Raw genomic sequence first — 23,738 nt, 5'->3', positions numbered from 1 at the left:
AACCAAAGTGCTTAATAAAACACCAATTCTAGTAAATGTAGATGAAGACCCTAAAACATTTAATAAAGCCATGACTTTAAGAGATGTTGCTTTTTAGAAAGAGGCTATTAATGATGAAATGGACTCAATCATGTCCAATAATACATAGGTCTTGGTAGATTTACCTCTAGGTTCTAAACCTATAGGATGTAAATGGGTGTTTAGAAAGAAATATAATAAAAATGGTTATGTACAAACTTTTAAAGCTAGATTAGTTGCAAAAGGTTTTAAACAAAAGGAAAGCATAGATTATTTTGATACATATGCTCTAGTAGCTAGAATAACATCCATTAGAGTTCTTATTGCTTTGGCTTCCATTTATAAATTACATGTCAATCAAATGGATGTTAAGATGACCTTTTTAAATGGTGACTTAAAGGAAGAAGTATACATAGAACAACCAAAAGGTTTTATTCTTCCAGGTAATGAGAACAAAGTTTGTAAATTAATTAAGTCACTTTATAGGCTAAAGCAAGCTCTTAAACAATGGCATGAAAAGTTTGATTCAACCATAGTATTCAATGGTTTTAAACATAATGGAGTGGATAAGTGCATTTACTTAAAATTTACTAAAGAATATAGAGTTTTATTATGTCTTTACGTGGATGATATACTAGTTTTTAGTACTAATATGATTGGCATAAATAAAACCAAAAGGTATTTGATTTCTAATTTCAAAATGAAAGATTTAATTAAAGTTGATACCATTTTGGGAATTAAAGTTAAGAGATATAACAAGGGTTTCATACTTAATCAAAGTCATTATATTGAGAAACTACTTAATAAGTTTAAGTATCTTAATATAAAAAAAGCCAATACTCCATAAGATACAAGTATAAAATTAACAAAAAATCAAGGTTATGTAATTGCATAACTTGAATATGCTAGTGCTATTGGAAGTGTTATGTATGCTATGCATTGTACTAGGTCAGATATAGCTTTTGCTATTTACAAGTTATCAAGATATACAAGAAAGCCTAGTATATGTCATTGAAAAGCCATAGGAAGAGTTCTAGGTTATCTTAAAAGAACTAAAGATTTTGGCTTATTTTATTTTAGATATCAAGTTGTTTTGGAAGGATATTTAGATGTAAGTTGGATCACTAATATAAGTGACAATAAATCCACTTCAGGATGAATGTTCACTCTTGGAAGTGGTGCAATTAGTTTGGCATCCAAAAAACAAACTTGCATTTCACGTTCAACTATGAAATATGAATTTACAGCTTTAGTTGCAGCAAGCAAGGAAGCGGATGGCTAAGAAATTTATTAATGGATATAGAGTTATTGCCACAGCCAATGATAGCCATTTCTTTATGCTATGATAGTGAAGCTACTATGTCTAGAGCTTATTGTAAGATTTATAATGGAAAATCTAGACATATTAGTCTAAGAGATGATTATATAAGAGAATTGATAAAAAATTGGGGTGATTACCATAATATATGTTAAATCTACTAATAATTTAGCATGTCCTCTTACTAAGGCACTACCTAGAAATTTGGTAATAAGCACCACAAGTGAAATGGGTTTAAAAATCCTTTTAGACACCAATAATGGGAACCTAACTTTGAATTAGTAACCTTTAATTACAAAGTTTAATAGTTGACAACAAGTTATTGTTATGTGTTTGTAAACACTAGTTAACCCATTCTAAATATTTGGAATACTAGTGTAAGCCATTGTGTAAATGGAGGATGAGATTGAACTCTTAATGGAGTTTACAATTAAATGTCTATAGCAATGGAGACATAAACAAGAAAATCCACCTATATAAATATAGAAGTAATGCCGCTTCAACAAGAAAATGGGAAACTTTCTTGTGAATGTTTATGAATAAGGATAAGCACATCGCCATAATAGTGCTAAAGCGGTTATAAACCTTTGACAGAATATTAAATAAGTATTATGTGTGTCATATCTTCAATTTTAACACTAAGAGTTGAGGTTTAATTTGTGGACACCATCAACTTTGTTAGAATTCTAAGGTATAAATGCTAATTGAAGGTTTAAATCAAAGATAGCTTCTTGTATTCATAATATTTATTTATGTGAAAAGTTAAAGATTAAGCACCAACATTCCAAACTAGTGGGGGATTATTGGTAGTCTAGAATGTGGTGTATCCTACATTGAGTAGAAAGATCATTTTTATGTAGTTTAAAAGAGATTACTTATGTTATTTAAGTAATTGAGTTAAGTGTTGGAGTGGACAAAGTCATTTAGGCTTGTTAGGAGTTTTTGTAGTAGGTCAGACAATTTTAAAAGTCAAAGATAGGGCATTTTAAGCACTTGGGCTTATTTAGTAAATAGATTTAATTTTTAAATCTTTTATTTTTTTATTTTGAAATATTACTAATTTTGAATAAACATGTTTGAACAGAAAAAAAACATGATGGTCAGAATAAACATATCTAAACAGAAAAAAATGACTTTTTAAATCAAGCTTATTTAAATAAGAAAACATAACTATACAGAATGTCATGATTTTTTGAATTGGTTTGATTGGTGACTATTCATTTATTATAAATAGATTTTTTTGCCTAACGAATTTTACTATTTCTAATTTAGAGAGTTTTTTAGGGCTTTGTTGTATCCTATAGGCATAATTGCCTTTAAGATAGTGTTTTTCATACCTCAAAGCTGTATTTCTTCTTTTTTATTATTTTTGTTTTCTTAAATTTTCTAACATATTACATAGCCATAGTTTGCCATAGGGAAATGGTCCATAATAGCCATAGGAGAATTAAAATTCCCTTATTAAATCGATCATATTTTATTGCATGGAAGATGTTTGTTGTATTTCTTTTACCCATTGGTTACTTGCTTGAGGAAAATCCATCATTTTAGGACTTTTGAGTTTTATCATGAAGATGTGCATGGCTTTTCTTTGCATGAATTGTATGTAGGGCTTTGCCTTCTGTTTTAGCTTAGGTCTCCTGTTTTGGGTCAATAAACATGACTTATGAATAGACCACCAAAATTTTCTTTGTTTTGTCCATGCATATTTCTTTTGTAAATTTAATTTTAGTTTAAATTTTGTGTAATTTGTTTGTGGTTTAAATTTATATGTTTTGTTTTAATTTTCAGGTGATTTAATTTTTCATGCTTTAATTTGTTTTGGATATAATTCATTTTTATGCACTTTAAATTTTAAAAGAAAATAAAAAGATAATAATAATAATAATAAATTTTTAATTAAAAAATCTTTTAATTCTTGAGTAGATATTAGAAGGAATTGAAAATCATGTTTTAAAAAATAAATAATTTGCCTAGATGTTGGAGAATTATTAAATAATAAAAATAAAATAATGAAAGTTAAATAAATAGTAATAATAAAATTTTAATGAAAAAGAAAATATATAAAAATAAAAAAAATCATTTTTATTAGAGAGATTATTAAGAACAAGCTTGCTTCGAAAGTCTACTTAAATGTTGGAGATTTTTAGAGGGGTTCACAAATTAATGAAACCATAAAATGAAACCTTAAATAAAACCCTAAAATGAAACCCTAAACCCTAGATGAAGCCTAAAACGTAGTAAAAACCTAAACCTTATATGAAACTTAAACCTTAAATAAAATCTTAGGTGAAACCTTAAATAAAAACATAAAAATTCATTTTTATTGGAGAAATTATTAAGAACAAGTTTGCTCTGAAAGTCTATCTAAATGTTGGAGAATTTTAGAGATGTTCATAAATTAATGAACTATAAAATAAAACTTTGAATAAAACCCTAAAATTAAACCCCCTTGGTGAAATCTAAACCCTATATGAAACTCGAATCTTAAATGAAATCTTATATCCCCAAAACTCCAAAATCATCCCAAAATGTAGGGATTTATATGAAAACTTTTGTGTGAAATAATCTATTTCAAAATGTTACCTAGAAGATAAGGTATTTAGAAAATCTTATTTCATTAAAATTTTCATATAATTCTTTAATCAAAACAATAATAAGATAAAATAAAAAAATAAAAAAATGGAATCTTAAATATAAATAATTGCATTCAAACTTTGCCTAAAGGTTAGAGAGTTCATGTGGTCATTTTATATTTAAGGACCTGATTCTAAAGTCATATCTTATCATCATTTAAGACATATTTGCTTATATTTATTTTTTTTGCACTCATTATGCATATGCATGTATTTTAATTATTGCTATTTATGATTAATTATAGCATTTTTCATTTTTACTACATAAATGTTCTTCGAAAAATTGATTTTAATAAAAAATAAAATTAAAAGAACATTCCAAAGAAGATAATTTTTGGTACTCTGCCTAAATGTTGGAGAGTCATCAACAATTATCATTTGGAAAGAATGTTATTTTTCCTTTTAAAGGAATTTTAAGGGCGTCTACCACCAAGTTCGACCGCCCTGGCTTGTACTCCATCTGGAAATCAAATTTTGTAAGAAAATCTTGCCATCTCGCCTGCTTGGGGGATAGTTTCTTCTACGTCTAGAAGTAGTTGGTCACCACATTTTCCATCCTAACCTTGAACCTCAACCCTAATAGGTAATGGCACCAAGTGAGTAAGCAGTGCACCACTGCAGTCATCTTTTTCTCCTAGACCGTGTACTTGCGCTCGGTCTCGTTCAGCTTTCTACTCTCGAACGTGACTGGATGTCCCTTCAATTCTAGTGGAGACATTCGGTAAGAAGCTTTGGTTGTTGGATTGGCCTCGGGCACCAGCTCGATCTTATGGTTTACCTCCCTCTTAGGTGGTAGCTTGCTAGGTAGCTTTGCAGGCATCACATGACTAAAGGTCTCTAGCACCTTCAGCACCTTCAAGGGTGACTTGATCTCTTTCTCCCTTGGCTCATCATATTTCAAGGCTGCCAAAAAGGTGTCTTCTTCTCTGCTTACCACCTTGGCAAATTGGATGGCTGACACCACCCGTGACCTAACTCCAGACATTTTTTTCAATGGTACCAGGCGTTGGAACTATGCATCCAAGATGCAAATGCAATTGGCAAAAGGCACAAGAAGGGCATTCATCCGAACAAAGAAATCTAACCCAATCATAAACTCATAGTCGTCAAGGGGTATTACCTCTATGGTTTCTTTGCCTTTTCAGTCTCCAAGCTATAACTCCACTCTTCATGCTACTCCAATGGTTGGAACCTCCTTTGAGTTCACATTTTAATGGTACCAGTCCCTTTTTGCACCTTTAATATGAGCTTCTAAGCTCCATCACCTGAAATAAAAAGATGTAAGGCACCTTTGTCCACCAATACACTCACCTTCTGACCCGTAACCATCAGATCTAGAAACATCAAGCCTTTTGGCTTGCAGCTCCCCTTACTCTGGATAGCATTGAGCACCAACAACCCAAGCTTTACTGCCTCTGTCTCTAGCTTCTCGTCAGACTCCTTATCTACAGCAGCTAGCTTGCCCTTTTGTGGGTAATTGTGCACTATGTGGCTCTCTCCACATAAGTAGCATGCTAGTGGCTCTCGGTCCCCTTTTACTTTCCACTTGCTGATGGTAGTTTCCTCTTGTCATCCTTAGTTGAACGGTCTCAGTCCCTATCTTTGGACTTTCGATCACAGTCTTTCCCCTTGGACTGTTTCTTTCTATCCTTCTCATCCTTACCTTTACCCTTGGGCTTGGAAGACTCGAACTTGTTCAAAGGCTTAAACTCTATCAAGGACTCAGTAGTAGTCATAGCTTTAGCCAAGTCATGAACTCCCCTCCATTATAGCTCATGCTTCACCCACGGTTTCAGCCCATCCATGAAAGCAAATAAGGTATCCTTTTCGCCTAGATCCAAGATCTGTAACACCAGTTCAAAGAATCTCTGTACATACTCCCTTATGTCCCTTTACTGGCTTAGCCTACGTAACTTTGCCCCACCTCATCATCGGCATACTCCGAGTAAAATTACTTTCTGAACTCTTTTTGAAACTCTGCCTAGGTTCCAATCTTGGCGCTCTCATGCCTAACATCATCACACATGTGCCTCCACCATAATAAGGCTACATTAATGAGATACATAGCAGTGGTGGTCCTGCATGCCCATGGCTTGGAAATACTACTTCATACCCTATAGGTAGTTGTCTACTTCATTGGCTGCCTTAGTTCCCTTGAACTCTTTAGGCTTGGGGACATCCATCTTGGACTTAGACACTCCAGCAAACATGCCATTCCCAATGGCAGTCTTGCAAGCTACGAGCTCACTGGTGAGCCCCTCTATCCTCTTGCTTAAGGCCTCCACCATAGCCTCTAAGGTTTCATTTTTTTGGGTGATCACGTTCATGCTTTTATTGAGAGCAGCTTGCAACTTGCCACTGACCTCTTCTTTTATAGAGTCTAGCACTTCAATGTGAGTCTTCACATCCTCAAGCTTCTCTTGCATGTTGCCCATGCTCACTTCCACCCTAGCCAGCCTACTGTCCATGGTAGACCAAATGTCTCTCGAGTTGGCCTTTTTGCCTCTTCCACACCTCTACTCCTGGGCCTCTGGTTGTTGGCTAGCAATGTCACTCTGGGATGCCATCTCCTCAACTGTAATCTAGCCTGAACAACACAAACACGTAGAACCAAGTTGCTCTGATACCAACTGTCATGAGCTCCGACCTCAGACTCAAAATCCGTGTGACCTTAGGCTTGGAATCACCTCTTTGTAGCCTAAGTCAGCCTAAAACACTAGCGTACGGGCACTAGAACAATGGGAAGGGCTGAATGTGCAAGTTTGAGAGAAATAGGAAAATAAGATAACTTACTAGAATATGCTTTGTATTCACTAAAACAGAAGTGTATGATGGTGTACAAATGAAGGTGGAGCAGCCTTCTATTTATAGTTGAGGCTACCAGCTACACTTATGGCTAAATCCCTAGGATCAAGGCTAAAATCAAGGAATTACAAAGATTACAATCAATCAGGATTCTATCTCTTAATTTTAAGGGTCAACCAGATCTGCCAGAAGGCTCCTGCTGATCTTGGGATCTTTCAAAAGATCTTTTTGCATATCTCCCATCTTAGGCCCTATTGGATGTGGTGCGGACATCATACAGGCCAGACCTTGGCCTTATAGGTTGGCCTATAAGCTGTGCGGGCGTTCTGGCCTTGTCTCCAAGGCCTTGCGTGCTAACTCCAGCTAGTGTGCCTGGTACGTGGGCCTCAACCTCAGGTGCGCGTACTGGTGCACCTAATGTGCCTACTGCGCCCGCCCATGGCGTGACACCTGCACCAAGTGCCAACATCTAGCGATGGTGTGTAAGGTAACAACATTCAAGCATTTGCCAATGGTGTTGGATGCGATTGCCTACACCAACCAAAGGCTAGATGCTATCAATGGCATTTGAGACAACAACCTATACCAGAGGCTGGTGTGAGCCCATAAAGTTTGAAGCAAGTGCCCGCAACAAGTGCGAGCCTATCCTTGTAACAAATACCAAGGGCATTTGGTTATCATGTACTTAGATGCTTGATAGAGGGATGTGATCACTCGATTAAATCAATTGCAATGGAGAACACCATTTGTCCCCAACCCTGAGGGGTGCGAGTTAAAAAAATGAAGTGAAAGGACTTTGGTGGATGTAGAGGGAAGGATGAATTAGAGTGATAAAGGGCTGAATATTAGTGAATCATGGCAACAAGGCCACTCTACCACTTACAATACCCCATCGTGTATTTAGCTCGATTGCAAAAGATTCTACCCATCACTCGGTGGGAATTGAACTTAAAGAAGCTCACACAGCTTATTCACTATGGGGACTATAACTACGATAGGTGCCCTTAGGGGCCATGGGCCTTTACTATAGGTTGGCATTTGGGCAATGGGCATGTGTGTTGCTTCTAGCCTAGATTTTGACTAGAGGCATTCAGCCATAATCCAGCACACAGTAGCTTTATGCCACTAGATTTTCTACCAAGCACAATGACCAATTGTGCAAATCAATAGTTCCTCTCGTAGTAGGTTGAATTACTATTATGATGCTACCATCAGTAGGGTAAAACTAATCTATCTCACAATAGTCTAAACCTAGCTCATGTTCCCTATTGGTGGATGAACAATTTAACACTTGGTGAATTCTACTTCACATTGATATTAAAAGCTGACATCAAAGGATCAAAAAGCAACATTACTATGAATGTTTGGCTGCCACAAGCTAATTATCCCTATGGTAAATTTTTTGACACCTCTAGCTTCAAATTTATAAGGTTTAAAGGATTGATAGGCCATGCTTTCATGATTCATATTTGTAACAGAAATCATAATCGAACAACCTTTTACCCTTTTGTTCCACACAAGATTTCTATTCTCGTCGAGCTTAACTTAAGATACTTGTATTATCTTTTAATAGTTGTGCCACCCCAACTAAAATCCCCACCTGACAATGTCTTCCTCTTAAATTGATTGACTGAGGCTAGCCTTAGGTCTAAAAGATGGGGTCATGCCCTGCCTCTAATTCATGGAATAAGTAAAATAACATTAAAAATAGTGATATTTCAATTTCAACCAAGACTTCCCACATATCCTACACCTCTGAAGTCATTTCACAAAATCAGACTAGAGTCAAGCTCAACATGGTCTTCTTTCCTTGTTGATTCTACTAAGCCTATTTCCTTGGCTAAGGTTTCACTGAATAGTATTAGGGACAATGGGAATCTCGTTAATCTATTTTTATGCATCACTAATTAGATGACGAGGCATTTTGCTACCTTAAAAAAGTCATAGTCACTCCTGTCATTTACTAGCACTTGGTTCAATTTCTTCACTTTGACATTCAAAGCAATAGGTAGAAATCATATTGTGTGAGCATCTGCAAAGACCATCACAATGCTTTGTTTTAATTAAATAGTTAGATTCCCCTTGTTCATACCAGTTCTAAGTCAACTATTTATCATTCGAGGAAGGCCTTCAAGAGAGCCATTCCCAATCTGTCCTTCAGTCAACATGTCGTGAGCTACTCTTGCTACAAGAGTAGCTCGAACAATGCACCAATAGCCAATGGGTTCAAGACTAGGACCCTTGTGCCCAACCTTCAGAGCAATTTATTACGAATTTAGTTTGCCTACTTCCCTTGCCTACATTATTCCATCGACCAGATGTTGTCCATCTTAGAGACTTAATATGGTTATGAGAATGATCAGATACGGATGGCACTTGATTTTTCAAATTTTCAAGGGCTGTTAGGGGTGCATCGGACACCATGCAATGTGCAATGCTCTTCTGGTCATTGGACCCTACCTCCGACTTGGTCATTTTTAGGTTGAGTAAGCTGTTAAACAAAAAAGATAACTTTTCTTGAGGCCTCGACCAACATCTTCAAACTCTCTAACATTGCCATCAGCCATCACATCCTAGTTCAAGAATTTTAACCCGATTTCCTTTCAAAACTCATGTTGGATGTGCTATCAGATAGGCTTTCCCTATCTCTTAGGATCAACTAACCCATGTGCAATTGCCATTATGAAACCTTTCCCTTCTTCAACTTTTAAAATTTTCATTTAAATATTTGCTACTACTACCAAGATCCACATCAACGGTCACTCTACCTAGGCTAGCACCTTAGTTTTCATGACAACTATTGCAATCTCCTACTCATCCGGGCCTAGCCCTAGCCCTGACAACTAGTTATAGGTTACACATTTAAGCACCATCCATTTTCGAGGCTAGTTGATTCTACGAGTGAGTTGTTACACACTCTTTAGCATATTTCAACTTCTTTGCCATCATCCTGCTATCTTAATCGACCAACTCCCTTTGTGGGTTCTAGGTTAGTGCACAGTTGTGCACAACAACCTAGCTTTTGGTTTATCCCACATTGCTAGTTTTGTTTACCTAAAATGGCTAACTTGGAGCTCTCGATTCTATGGCATGGCTCAATGAAGCAGTTGCACCATTCTACCTATTTAAATTTTTGGAATAGGTTGAGGGCATTAGGCCCTTAATGCCTCTAATCATTGGTTTTACCTAATGGAACTCACTAAAAGCTTTAACTATTCTAAGGGGAACTTCAGAGGGAACTAGCTACTAGATAGTTTGGTAAGTTTTTCACCCCTATACCCAAGTCAGATGAACAATTTACACATCAGTATCAATGTAGGCCTCCATTAGAGTTTTCTTTGGCTTTGCCTCACTGAAGCATAGTTCACTATCTTTCAAGTCCCAAAAAGCATGCTCACACTCGAACCATTTTAAAAAGATCAAGGTCGATTAGTGGTGCACCCATAAGGGATCTTGCCAATCAGCTTCCTTGTGCCTTATGGGTTTTTCAGCCCATTAACATAGACACATGTTAGATCTTTGGTCTGTGTTTCAAAATGGAATAGATGGGGAACCTGAAGGTTGATAGTAGAAACACATGGGTGCCAAGGCATTTCGAGATGGTAGGTGTTGCATTCTATGACCATAGTGACGATGTCTTTATAGGCATATTGAAAGCCCAGGCTTGGGCTGCTACTACGACCCATCGAGCCAATCGACAGACTAGCTATTGTCATTCCACATCTAGCTACCCCATCCACTTCCCTCTCGACAATTTCAAGCATTCTTTGACTCTCTTCTCAAAGTCCTTCTCATCATTCCGTCATAGTACTTGTTCATTACTGGTGTCTCACCCATATTTAGCTTTGGATAGAATTTATCACCCGATTGGGGTTGCATTTCCAATAACTTGACTCACAGACAGTGCCTGATGGTGTAATGGGTTTTAGGCATAAAAGGGCTTTCACTCTCTCCGGTGCCCCTTTTCAAGGGACTTAAGACTAGCCTGCTGCTAAGGACACTTCTCCAAACTACAATTCAAATGCTAAAGGCACCCGATTCTTAAACTAGCTCTTACTGGTTCACTTGCTGTTACTAAGGGTATCCTCGTAAGTTTTTATTTTCCTCCACTTATTGATATGCTTAAACTTAGTGGGTGATCTCGCTTGACATAAAGCCACCATACGAGCATTGATTGAGCAATGCGAGGGGTCCAATGAGGTCTAGATTGACAATAAGGGTGTGTTACTGGAGACAAGGCATAATAGGAGCTTTACCATCAACAATCATGGTGCTATCATTATCGGAGACTTGGTTTTGGGCTAACCATGATCGATGAGATCACTTGAGGCCATCTTCTGCCCCTCTTACTTAGAGATTGATAGGGGGTTAGAGGGGGCAATGATGCATGACACCTAGGTAGACGTGTTCTCAGCCTAATGGCTTGGGGCACAACTTGCATTCAAAGACTCAATGGTTCATAGGATTCTGTAATTAACATTAAGTATTTCATTTTGGTACACTCTTCATCATTGCAAGAATAGGGATATCCATTACCAAGAGTCATTTTGGTTTTTCATGATAAAAGAAGTCATGATGCTGCCTTTGCACGCATAGTGAATAAGATGGCAATGGTACACATGCTCTTTTCATTCTAGTTCCTTAGAACGATTCACCTTAGGGGTTCATCATTTAGTCACGAGTGATGATATTGATCATTTCACCTACCTAAGAGGTGGAACAAAGCAACCATCACTCCTACTCGGGTCTAGAAGAGGCTCAAGGCATGGAAGCACCCTTGCCCCTTTTGTGTTTCATTAACGCATTCGTGGGTCATTTGTTGAGTGGGTTTCGACAATGATCCTTCTAGAGGCTCACCTATGGATACCTTGTTACGATGTCTCCTTCCTTTAAATGATAAGTATGGAAAACCAATTCTTAGCCAGATTTGATTAGCTATCATTCATTTATTTTTTTGGTTGTTTCCTAAATAAAAAAGATTTAGCTCATTGACCAAATTTCTACTTGGTAGTTTCTATTTATTGTTAGAGAATTTTTAGGTGATTTGTTATTATCTCTAGGATATCATAAGATTTGCTAGATTTGATGTTTTTGCTATATATATCCTCTTGTACTGCAGAAAGTTTCTTAAGAATTCATAAATAAAATTATCATGAATTTCTTCATGGTATCAAAGCATTCATCCTAGGCCTGAACCATCATTGGCATATACTGGCACATGGTGCGAGCACAACCCTTGACTATCATTGGCACAAGCTGGCCTTTGGTATAGGCATTTTCTTTGACCACCATTGGCACATACTAGGCCTTAGTGCAGGCACCTGCCTTGATCACCATTAGAAGAATATAGCCTTTGGTATTGGTAGTTACCTCAAACACCATCAATACATGTTGACCTTTGCTATGGGCTCTTGCCTCAAACACCATCTATACATGTTAGGCCTTGGTGCAGGCACAAGCCTCAATCACCATAGGCACCTTCGGACCCATGGTGTAGGACTTGCCTATTTAAAAAAGGTGTTCCCATTATAGACACCTTAATGTCTACTACTAGCATATTTGTAAAATCTTTTATACTCCTTAAAGGGTGATTATCTGGGCCCACTCTCTCTTTCATACAAGGGAGTAGGTGTGCTTAATAGGCCTATCATTGCATACATCCACAACAATGTCCTTGGAGCAAAATCTAGGATATGCCTTCTAGCCATGTTGTCCAATGACTGGTTGCTTTTATGACCTATAGGTGCCCATGGCCTCAATCAATTGGCATGCATGTTGAAAAGGGGCTTGACGATGCCAAGTTCAAGCCTGTGCTTATGGCTAATGCTACCTCAGACCAAGTCCTTGAATCAGGCAATGATTCTCTAGGGTGGTACAAGCAGAAGCTACGATCATGGGATTGGTCTAGCCAATTCTTTCAGGTATTTGGTAGTCTCATGGTCCCTTATTGTCGACCACAAAAATACCTTAGCTTAGCCAAGATCGTGTATGCCACAGATGCTGCCCAACACCCTAAGAACAAGTGCCTGAATTGGGCAATGTTCCCCTAGGGTGGTGACAAAAAAGTTTGTATGTGCAGTCTTAACCAGACTAAGCATTGGTGGTGTCATGCTGTTGTTACCTGTTAGATGGCAAAGGTAGTCTGTGGCCCTTGCTTGTGATTTTCCTATGTTAAGCAATTGTGGTGTGGCCTCGTATGTCATTTCTTCCATTCACTCATCGAGTAATTGATTGGGTGGGTTATGGACTGGTTTGTGTGGATGCTACCATTTGTATGCAATAGGCATATGAATGGTGCTATGTTTGTATGTCTTGGTAGGCTCTATGATTGATGCATAGAGCTGTCGACCCATCATCCTCTTCAGTCTCCCCCATATGGTCATCGTACCCTGGGGGCATAATTGAGATCTTGTGCTACATACCTAAATAAATGGAAACCAGATGTCTTGCCATCCCTTATCCGTCTTATGTCATTAAGGACTACAAGTTAGACCTCAATCATGCATTATGTCCTAAGTGTGCCACCTAAACCCTTATGGCCTTATTGGTGCACTAGTGTTTGATCATGCTCTCGGATGCATAATGTTTTATGGGTGTGGGCACTTAGCCTTTTTTTGCCAGATGTTATGCATTTTACCTATTCAACATGCATGATGCTTGTGCTCTATATTGGCTCTCTTCGTTGTTTGAATGGTATGTTGAAGCCTATGCGATGCCAACATCTTGAAAGAATGCTACCTGGTTGATCTTACCAATAGTCATATGCTTGTCTCAAAGATTAAGCCATGCATATGTATGAATTAATTTAGATTGTGAAACTATTAATGGTTCATTAAATCAGTTATAATTTGTTTGATGGTATCTACTACTCGAATAAGCATAGTAATTCTAAAGCTAATAAGTGTAACAAACCTCAACTTCTGGAAATGATGTATTTATTAGATAAAAATTCGATGCGGGCTTTGCCCATTGCTCTAATAATTCATGATAACTCGATAAATCACAAGGCCTTTGTGCTAGTAATGCATCATTTAAATTTCTACCTTATAACTTTCGATGGTAAGCTAGTGGCCTACTATGGTGAAGATGGGTGATGCAGAATTAGGGTTTGATTTCAAAGAGGGAGCCTGAGAAATTGCTCCCACATCAAAGGTAGTAGGCACGCAAATTACCCAATCTTGACACGAGAAGGTTGTGATAATAAATAACAATATCGGGCTCTATGAGTCTAGTAATTAAAATGAGTATAATCTGAATCCCTTAATGAAGATCCATTGAAGGGCAAGTGTAGTGCCAGTATCTATGGTAATTCCAGCTCAAATAGCATATATTTAAGTTGTTACAGTTAAAAATCTCATAGTTAGAACTAGGGTTGGGTTGTCCAGTCTATCTTATGGTGAGTAGTAGTTTACTCATCCCTACTGTAGGCAATGCACTTTTAGCCTTAACTGGCTAGGTTGTTCCTCCGACACATTACTTTGAGAAAATTAGAGTGCTTGAAGTAGACCTACTATTGTATACATTAGCATGGGATAATATCATAAGATTTTAGTCCTATTATGCTGGCCTTTCATATTAGAGTAATGATTAACATAGGTAGTTAGGGGCATTTGTATTTCATAGTCAGAGGTAAAAGTCTTTGATTTATGAAAGATGAACAATTATGAAAACATTTGCCAAAGATGTTTTCATTAATCAAGAATGAAAGTTGAGGGCTTGAAGATAATTGATACCTTCCTAGTCTCAACCATGAATGATGTCGATTAAGGATCGATAGATATTACTTTTAGGACTCTATCGATACCTTATGAGAAATCAAAGTCTTTACGTTCCGAGGGGACTATGTTCGTAAGGTTGAAACTTAAAAGAATTGATAGAAAGGCACCACTAAGAGTGGAAACTGTGGCTTAATTTGACTCAACATGGGGAAACTTACTAGGTCTAGACATAGTAAGGATCGATAGACTAAGAGCTTTTTCGTGATTCTATGGGTGGTGGTGAATGGCAGTTCTTAGTTGGTGGAGTGATTTGCTTGGTTAATTTCATTAACAAATAAGAACTTAGCCTATTAACTACCTATGTGGAGGTGATCCTTCATGGCTAGCTTCTTAAAAGGACTATGGTCGCTTAGGCTAAGGAAGTTTAAGGCAATAACAAGTCTATGATGCCCTTAAATGTTTCAGGCCACACAAATGCTACAATAATGTATTCAATGAGTCAATAACCTTGGTTGATAGGCCTAGATAATCTTTGAAATTTCATCATGATAGGGATAGATCATTGCAATTATTGGTTTTCAATAAGGAATTCTTAGTAAGCACAAGTCATTAGTTCATGTGTTGACTATGTCTTTGCCTTTTGTACACATTGCTGTCTCTTCTATCGATTGAAAGGTATGGTAAAATGTTTGAATCATGGTGACATGGACATTTTGCTGCCTATGACATCACGAGAAGTCTACTAAATCTTATCATTTAAAGGAAGAAGAAGTCGTAGCAAGGTTTCCATACACTAAACCTAAACATTGTGCCAAAGCTTTAACATCATGCTTGAGCATTTGGAGTCTTAATCATTACCCATACCACTATTTTGGGCTAGTTCCTTATGACTTGGGCCTTTAGTAGGCCTTAAGGCCTAGTCCTTTTGCTGTCAGACCCTGTTTTGCTAGAATTGGAACTACTCTATAACTTGAAGGGAACCCCTAGGCTTGGACCAGTTTACTGACCATGACACATGCACATGCCTCAACCATTATCGGGACATGTTGGCCTTTAGTCTTGGCACATGCTTTGACCACCATCGACACATATTGGCCCTTTGTGTGGGTAGTTCCCTTGAACACCCTCGACACATGCTGGGTTGCACACCACGTGTGGGTAATCTAGGCCAAGGCTGCACATTATGCACACCATGACCAAACAATAGGTGGGTTCAAGCATATTTTCATATTTCTGCCATGCAAATACCATTTTTATAGCTTGTAAATTCACATAACGCTCACAAGCATTGGCACTTGGGCCTGGCTCAATTTTACCAAACCCAAACATTACGCTTGAACCTCTAGAGTCTCAATCACTACCTGTACCACTGTTCTGGGCTAGTTCTCCATACTTAGACCTCCATTAGGCCTCAAGGCCTAGTCTTCCTTGCTGTAAGACTCTATCTCTCTAGAACTAAAATTGTTTCTTGACTAAAAAACACTTAGACCTAGACTAGCTTATGAACCGTGACACTGCATATGCCTTGACTGTCATCGAGACATGTTGGCCCTTAGTCTTAGGATATACTTCAATCACCATCAGCACATGTTAGCCTTTTATGTCAGCAGTTTCTTCTAACACCATTGGCACATGCTTGGCTGTGCACCAAATGCAGTATCTTGGGTTCGAGCCATGCACCATGTGCACTACAATTGGACAGTAGGTGGGTTTAGGCATATCTTCATATTTCTGCCATGCTAATGCCATTTTTATGGCTTATAAATTCATGTAACATTAACTAGTGCCCAAACTTAGGCCTGACTCAATTCTACCAAGCTGAACACTATCCCTAAGCTTTAAAGTCTCGATCATTGCCCATACCACTTTTTGGGCTAGTTCCCTATGACTTAGGCCTTCAATAAGCCTTCAATAGGCCTTAAGGCCTAGTCCCCCTAGCTATTAGACCTTATCTTACTAGAACTAAAACTGCTCATTGACTTGGAAGGAACCTTTGGGTGAAGACCAACTTGTAGACCGCAACACATGCACATGCCTAGACCACCATTGGGATATGTTGGCTCTTGGTCTTGGCACATGCTTTGACCACCATCTGTGCATGCTGGCCCTTTGTGCAAGTAGCTCCCTTGAACAACATTCACACATGCTGGGTTGCACACCACGTGTAGGTATCCTAGTCCTAAGTTGCCTACCATGCACCCTACAATTGAGCAAAAGGTGGGTTCAGGCACAACTTTATATTTCTATCGTGCCAAAGCCATTTTAATGGCTTATAAATTCATATAACGCTCACTAGTGCCTGCACCTAAGCTTAGACTAATTTTGCCAAGCTTGAACACCATGCCTGACCCTCTAGAGTCTTGATCATTACTCGTACCATTGTTTTAGGCTATTCCTCATGACCTGTTATATGCCTCAAGGCCTGGTCCCTCTAGCTGTTAGACTCTATCCCTCTAGAGCTAGAATTGCTACTCGACTTCGAGAGAACCTTTAGGCCTAGACTAGCTTATAGGTCATGACACATACACATGCCTTGATTGCCATTAGGACATGTTGGCTCTTGGTCTCGGCATATGCTTTGACTAGTATCAGCATATGCTAGCCCTTTAAATAGGCAGTTCCCTTGAGCACCATCGGCACATGTTGGGATGTACACCAAGCATAGGTATCTTGAGCTTGGGCCATATACCATGTACACCTCAACCAGATAGTAGTTGGGTTTAGGCATATCTTCATTTTTCTACCACACCAATGCCATTTTGATGGCTTGTAAATTCATATAATGCTCACTAGTGCCTGCAGCTAGGCTTGGCTCAATTTTGTCAAACCTGAACACAGACATAAGCCTCTAAAGTCTTGATCCTTATGTGTACCATTATTTTGGGCTAGTTCCCTATGACCTGAACCTCTAGTATGCCTTAAGGCCTGATCCCCCTAACTGTTAATCTCTATCCCTAGCTGTTAAACTTTATTATGCTAGAATTGGAACTACTCCTTGACTTAGGAAAAACCCTTAGGCTTGGACTAACTTATGGACTATAACACATGCACGTGCCTTAATTGCCATCAAGACATGTTGGCCCTTGTTTTCGGCACATGCTTTAACCACCATTGGCACATGCTAGCCTTTGGTGCAAGCAATTCTCTCAAACACTATTAGCATATTCTAGGCCACGTGCCACGCACAAGTATCTTAAGCCCGAGTTGCGCACCATGCACACCATAATCGAACAGTAGGTGGGTTTGACACATCTTCATATTTCTACCATGCCAGTGCCATTTTTATGGCTTATAAATTCATATAATAGCTCCCTTAGCCTTCATGTGAAGTTTCACACTAAGATGACTCATTTTTTATTTTTCATGATTTTTAAAATTTTTTGTGGTTTAGGATTTTTTGAAAATTTGTTTGGAAGGAGTTTTGGCCTTAAATTTCGTATACATGGTTCTTATTTTTGTTGGCATCCACACAAAAAAAGCTAAAAAATCAAAGTATACAAGATTTTGTGGCCATTTGAAAAAAAATCCTTATTTAGACACTTAAATGGCTACTCGCTATGAACCTATTAAAGCTCTTATGCTCTTTAAAAGAGTATGAGTTGTCGATATTCCTTAGGAGATAGGGGGCCAACATAAGGGCCAAGGACTAGCACCCATCACACATTATGTGTGCACACCCCCCGACCCTCCCTTAATCATCAAAATCTTCAATGCCACTAGTCATGTTCTTTAGCGATGGTGCCCTAGGCAAAAAAATACAGCACCAACACATGCTCGAGCCTAGCATGACAATCATGGCATAGAATCAAACTTTGACCAAGGCCTCAATCATCATTGACAAATTTTTGTGTATTGTATGGCATATCCTTGATAATTATTTGCACAAGCTGGCCTTTGGTACGAGTATCTGCCTCGACCACAATCAGAACAAGCTGACCTTTGGTATGGGCACCTGCCTCGAACACCATTGACATAAGCTGGACTTTGGTACAAGGCACTTGTCTCACCACCGTTGGCAAATTCCCCTCTTGGTGTGGGCACATACCTTAATCAGCATCGGTATAATTTGGAGTTGGTGTTGGCATATGCCTCGATTAGCATCAGCAAAAAATAGCCTTTGGTGCAAGCACTTGCCTCAAATACCATTGGCACATCTTGGCCCTTGGTGTGAGCAATTACCTCAAATACCATCAATGCATGCTGGGTCTTGGTGTGAGCATATGCCTCGACCACCACTGGCACTTGTGGACCCTTGGTGTAGGATATGCCTATTTGAAAAAGTGTCTCCGTTTTAGACACCTTAATGTCTATTACTAGCATATCTATAAAATCTCATATACTTTTTAGAGGGTGTTGTTCGAGCCTTCCTTTGAGGGGGAGTAGGCATATGTGATGGGTCTACCATTGTGTACATTCATAGTAACGTCCCTGGAGCAAAATCCAGTCATGCATGACTTCTAGCCATGTTGTTAGGTGATTGGTTACTCTGGTGACCCATAGGCACTCATGGCCTTAACTGGTTGGTGTGCAAGTGAAAAAAAAATCTGAGCATGCAAATCATGCTAAGGAGCCGAAATGAAAAAGAGCATGTGTGCCATTGCCATCTCATTTTCGGTATGTATACAGGTGGCACTGTAACTTTTTTTATCTTGAAAAATCAAAATGACTATTGCCAATAGATATCTCAGCTTTCGCATCAATTAAAAATGTAGAGAAATGTGATACTTGGTGTAAATTGTAGAATCCCATGAACCATCAACTCTTTGAATGCAACTCATACCCTAAGCCATTAGGCTAATGGCACACTTACTTGGGTGTCATGCGTCATCACCCTCTCCAACCCCTCATCCATCAGGCACTGAGTGAGGGGGTGAAAGATGGCCTCTTGTGATTTCATTAGTCATGGTTGGCCTAAAAGTGAGTCTTTGACAATGATAGCACTGTGACCGTTGATGGTAAAATTGCCAGTATCTGAAGATGCACACTCTTTGCCATATGAACCTCATTTGACCCCTTGCATTGCTCGATCAATGCTTGCTTCATGACCCTAGGTCAGGCAGGATCACCCACTGAGTTTAAGTATATTAATAAGTGGAGGTAAAAAAACTTACCAGAATTCTCCTAGTAACAGTAAGTGAACTGAGAAGGGCCTAACTTAAGAACTAGATGCCTTCGGCATCTGAATTGTATTATGAAGAAGCATCTTTAGTGGCAGACGGGCCCAAGTCCCCTCGAAAGAGGAACCGAAAAAGGTAAGAGCCCCATTGTGCTTGGACCCTATCACATCATGAGGTGCTATCTGTAGTTAGGTGATATGGGAATGTAGACCCAGAAATTTTATCCAAAGCTAAAATAGGCAAGAGATTGATAGCAAACAAATACTGTGAGAGAAAGATGAAAATGACTTTGAAAAGAAAGTCAATGAGTGCTTGAAATTAATAGGAGGGAAATGGATGGGGGTCGATGATACACCCTGGTTTCATGTGGAATGGTGAGAACTAGTCCATCAATCGGCTTGAGGCATAGACCAACATGGGCCTTGGTAGTAGCCCAAGCTTGAGTTTTCAATATGCCCATAGAGACATCATCACCGCGACCATGGAATGTAGCATGTGCCATCTCAATGTACCTCAACACTCATGTGCTCCTAGTATCAGCCTATGGGCTCCCTATCTAGCCTCTCTTAAAATATGGACTAGAAAGTTTGACATGTGTGTAAGTCAATGGGCTAGAAAACCCATAAGGTGCAAAGAAGCTAATTGGTGGGATCCTTCATGAGTGTACCACCGATCGACCTTGATCTTTTGAGAAAGGTTCAAGTGTGAGCATGCTTGTTAGGACCCAAAAGATGGTGAACTATGCCTAACTGGGGTGAAGCCAGATGAAACTCTGGCAGAGGCTCACATGTGCTGCATACCTTAATAAGCTAGTTTTAAGAGGAGAGGGTAATGGCCACGTGACAGTTGATATTAGAGCTAGCTCTGGGGGTACTAGAGATGTGTCACTGAGGATGATGGGCCTTCATTAGAGTGGAGGAGGATGTCACAGTCTTAAAGAGGAGCCATAAATCCCACATCAGCTATGTATTAGAGTTGGTCTTAGGATATAAGGGTTCACACTATCTTCACCTTGTAAGGCACATTTTATGAGACAAAACTATTAGGCCAAGGGGGAGGTGAAGCAGACAATACCTCACGGGGTGTAAACCATGATAGTTAGGCTAATCTAGGATGTTGGATAAGTCTATGCTCGGCTCTCAGATCAGTCTAACTATCATGGTCCACACCCTTGTGAGGTATTGTCCACTTAGGCCCCCAACTTTGAATGCCAAAGTTCAACCTACTATGCAAGCATGTGAGCACTACACCAATAAGAGAGGCAAAATATAGAGCTAAGAAAACATGAGGGAAAAGCTAACAAGAGAACAACAAAAAGGATTAAGGCAAGAGTAAGGATTTTATTACTTTGGTTCTAGTGTTTGTACATAAAAGGTGAGGGACTCTCTATTTATAGTTGAGTCCCCTTTACAATCAGTGCTGGGTTACATACCTAAACTCTAGGGATTGCATTAGTTTAAATTCCATGATTCTAAGAGATATGATGTATTCCCTAATTTTAGGGGATATAATGCTATAGCATATTCCCAACATCTTGATCTAATCCAAGTGGGAATTTATCTTGGATAGTTCCAGGCTCGTGCTCAGCACTGCCTACGCTTGGGCTTATACTTGTGCCCACACTTGGGCCTGACTTAGTATTGCAACCTTTAATTATCTCAAGTCTATATTCAGGCATGCCTGCACCTAGGCCTAATTGTGCGCTCGCACCTCAATCATCAGTGCTTTTATTGGGCCTGATTGGGTGCCTGTGCATTGTGCACTAGCACCTGCCCTTAGGCCTAGCTCAATTCTACCAAACTTAAACACCTTCCTTGAGCCTTAAGAGTCTTGATTACTACCCGCACCAATGTTCTAGGCTGGTTTCCCATAACATGACCTTCAACACCTATGCTTGTGTTTGTCTATGTGCCCACATTGCCCGCACCTAGGCCTAGCTTAATTGTGCCAAACTTAAACACCTTGCCTGAGCCACTGGAGTCCTGATCATTGCTTGCACCACTATTTTGGGTTGGTTTCTTGTAAACTTGACCTCTAGTGGACCTTAGGGCCTGGTCCCCTTGGTTATTAGATTTTATCTCACTAGAACTTGAATTGTCACCCAACTTGAAGAGAACCCGTAGGCTTGGACCACCTTGCGGACTATGACAATCTTTTACACTCATTTTGTCAATGCCTTCGTTACGAGGGGAATGATATGCCCGCCTTGCATGCTAGTTCTAACTCCTGTGCCATGATCCAATTTTCCAACATTTCGATCCCATACCCAAACATGCACTTTGCTAGCATCCATTGCTCTTGATCCAAAGTTTCTTAACACTCCACTGTAATGGTCCCTTCCATTGCACTATCGATGCTTCCTGCACTTTCTTTGAGTTGTCTGACAGGCCCGAGTAATCTTTAAAATTTCATCATGATGGAGATAGGTCATTGTAATTATTGGATTTCAATGAAGAATTCCTTGTAAACACGAGTCATCAGCTTGCGTTTACTATGTCCCTGCCCTTTGTAAAAACCACTTGTCTTTTTTTTTCGATTGAATGGTCTAGTGAAGTGTTCAGATCACAATGATGTGGATGGTTCACTGCATGCGATGTTGCAAGAAATCCACTAAACCTTATCATTTAGAGGAAGGAAAAGTCATAACAAGGTTTTCATAAATGAACCTATGGAAGGATCATTGTCAACACTCACTCAATAAACAACCCATGAATATGTTAACGAAACACCAATGGGATGAGTCCTTGCCCCAAGCCTCTTTTGGCCCTAGACGGGCATAATAATCATTTTGTTCTACCTCTCGGGTGGGCAAAATGATTGATGTCATCACCCATAGTTGAATAATGAACCCCCAAAGCAAATCGCGCCAAGGAATCAAAATGAAAAGAGTGCATGCGCCATCTCCATCCCATTCATGATGCATGCGTGGGTGCATTGTGACTCCTTTTGTTATGAAAAAACAAAACAACTATCAACAACGGATATCTTAGCTCTTACATCAATGAGCAATGTAGTGAAATGTGATACTTTATATGAATTACAAAATCTCGTGAACCATTGAGTCTTTGGACATAAGTTGCACCCTAAGCCACTAGGTCAAGGTCACATTTGCCTGAGTGTCATGCATCATCGCCCCCTCCAACCCTCTACCCATTGGGCTTTAGGTAAGGGGGTAAAAGATGGCTTCCCATGATCCTATTGGTCGTGGTTGGCCCAAAAGTGAGTCCCCAACAATGATAATACCATGACTATATTTGTAAGGCTCCTGATGTGCCTTATCTCCAATGATGCATGTTCGTCTTCTATTCGGACCCTATCGGACCCCCTTAAGTTACACCATAAGCCACTAGATCAAGGTCACATTTTCTTAGGTGTCATGCATTATTGCCCCCTCTAACCCCCCACCCATTGGGCTCTAGGTGAGAGGGTAGAAGATGGCCTTTTATAATCCTATTGGTCATGGTTGGCCTAAAAGTGAGTCCCCGACAATGATAATACTGTGACTATGGTTGTAAGGCTCTTGACGTGCCTTTTCTCCAATGATGCATGTTTGTCATCTATTCGAACCCCATCGGACCCCCCATATCGCTCAGTCGATGCTCACATCGTGACCCTAGGTCAGACGGGATTAGCAATTGAGTTTAAGCTTGTTAATAAGCAAAGGAAAAGAGCCTTACCAAGATTCCCCTAGTAACGAGCGAGCGAATTGGGAAGAGCCCAGCTCGAGAATTGGGCACCCTTGGCATCCAAATTATAGTTTGGAGAAGTATCCTCAATGGTGGACTAGGCCCAATCCTCTGGAAAGGAGCATCAGAGAAAGTGAGAGCCCCATTGTGCCTAGATCCTATTGTACCATGAGGCGTTGTCTACGAGCTGGGTTGTTTAGGAATGCAGCCCCAATCAAGTGAAAGATTCCATCCAAGACTGAATACGAATGAGAGACTGATAACGAAGAAATACCACAAGGGAAAGATGAAAAGGATTTTGAAAAGAGAGTCAAAGAGTGCTTGAAATTGTGACGAGAGAAGCAAATGGGAGCTGACGATGTGCCCTAGTTAGATGTGGAACGGCAAAAGCTGGTTGTAATAATGTATCAATCCAAAGACTTGATCGCTAGACATAAAAA

The 23,738-nt window shown here is 39.2% G+C and overlaps 5 pseudogenes; 3 read left to right on the top strand and 2 right to left on the bottom strand.

Annotated features, from left to right (window-relative positions):
- Positions 1-7,594: 7,594 nt before the first annotated feature.
- Positions 7,595-10,936, bottom strand: LOC149519295 (25S ribosomal RNA; annotated as a pseudogene).
- A 229-nt stretch (positions 10,937-11,165) lies between these two features.
- On the bottom strand, positions 11,166-11,321 carry LOC149519294 (5.8S ribosomal RNA; annotated as a pseudogene).
- Positions 11,322-13,512: 2,191 nt separating this feature from the next.
- On the top strand, positions 13,513-15,320 carry LOC149519293 (18S ribosomal RNA; annotated as a pseudogene).
- A 3,839-nt stretch (positions 15,321-19,159) lies between these two features.
- On the top strand, positions 19,160-19,315 carry LOC149519292 (5.8S ribosomal RNA; annotated as a pseudogene).
- Positions 19,316-22,578: 3,263 nt separating this feature from the next.
- LOC149519291 (5.8S ribosomal RNA) lies at positions 22,579-22,734 on the top strand (annotated as a pseudogene).
- The last annotated feature ends 1,004 nt before the right edge of the window (positions 22,735-23,738 follow it).

This window comes from Durio zibethinus, chromosome 4, assembly GCF_047325235.1.
Source record: "Durio zibethinus cultivar Kanyao isolate XHJ-2024 chromosome 4, ASM4732523v1, whole genome shotgun sequence".
In the NCBI taxonomy this organism is placed as follows: Eukaryota; Viridiplantae; Streptophyta; class Magnoliopsida; order Malvales; family Malvaceae; genus Durio; species Durio zibethinus.
Note: the sequence above shows the minus strand (reverse complement) of the source record. Positions and strands in the feature narration are given on the sequence as shown.